This window comes from Carlito syrichta, unplaced genomic scaffold (genome assembly GCF_000164805.1).
Source record: "Carlito syrichta isolate Samal-C Ts95f unplaced genomic scaffold, Tarsius_syrichta-2.0.1 Scaffold237200, whole genome shotgun sequence".
Taxonomy (NCBI): Eukaryota; Metazoa; Chordata; class Mammalia; order Primates; family Tarsiidae; genus Carlito; species Carlito syrichta.
The window spans coordinates 22,993-24,200 of NW_007181296.1; the positions used below are offsets into that span (position 1 = coordinate 22,993).

A 1,208-nucleotide genomic window follows, 5' to 3' on the forward strand; every position below is an offset into this window, starting at 1 on the left:
AAAAAAAAAAAAAAAAAAAAATACCCCAAAACATATAATTCAGCAATTCTAATTCTGAGTATATTCCCAAAAGTGTTCAAAGCCAGGACTCAAACAAGATATTTGTATATTCGTGTTCACCACAGCATTGTTTACGATAGTCAAAAGATAGACGTAACCCACAAACAGATACATGGATAAACAAAATGTAATATACACATGCAATGAATATTCACGTGAGAGCTGCAGCGGTTGCCTTAGGTTGAGTGGAAGTGTGTATCTTCGTCTGCAGGCCAAGCCATGGCACTGCAACTCTCCTGGGAACAGGGCATCACTCTGCGTGGCCAAGTTCTTTTCATTTGGCATCAACAGCATTTTATATCAACGTGGCATGTATCCATCAGAAACCTTTACTCGAGTACAGAAATTTGGACTCGCCTTGCTTGTAACTACTGATCTTGAGCTAAAAAAAACCTAAATAAGGTAGTGGAGCAACTAAAAGATTGGTTATACAAGCATTCAGTTCAGAAACTGGTTGTGGTCATCTCAAATATTGAAAGTGGTGAGGTCCTTGAAAGATGGCAATTTGATATTGAGTGTGACAAGACTGCAAAAGATGACAGTACACCCAGATAAAAGTCTCAGAAAGCTGTCCAAGATGTAATTTGCTCGGTGATCAGACAGATCACAGCTGCAGTGACATTATTGCCACTGTAGGAAGTTCTTTGTTCATTTGATTTGCTGATTTACACAAAGATTTAGTTGTACCTGAAAAATGGGAAGAATCAGGACCACAGTTCATTACCAATTCTGAAGAGGTCTATCTTCCTTCATCTACTACTTTAATCCACAAAGTGAATAGCACAGTGGCCTACAAAATTCCTGTCAATGACTGAAGGTTAAATGAAGAAACTAATGTAATTTTAATTTCCACATATGGTTTTCCTGAACTCAAGTCAACTGTAGCTGATATGCTTTATTTCATTGGTTAATTTTTAGATGGGGGAAAACCAACATTATACTTTACTGAACTGTGTATGATTGTTGTTGTTATTATTATTATTATTATTTTGGTACTTGTTTGACTTATGATAGGGTTGGTATAGTGCATTTATTGCACATTGTTCAAAAGGAACCAGCAGATTTTTGTCATTTTAATGTTAATTCCTTTGAAGGTGGTAACTGTAGGTGGGAAAAGTTTTCTATAAAGCTAAATGCTTATCTAAATA

At 36.0% G+C, this 1,208-nt stretch overlaps 1 pseudogene; it reads left to right on the forward strand.

Moving 5' to 3' along the window:
• The first annotated feature begins 279 nt into the window (after window positions 1-279).
• LOC103253548 lies at window positions 280-875 on the forward strand (annotated as a pseudogene).
• Window positions 876-1,208: the final 333 nt, after the last annotated feature.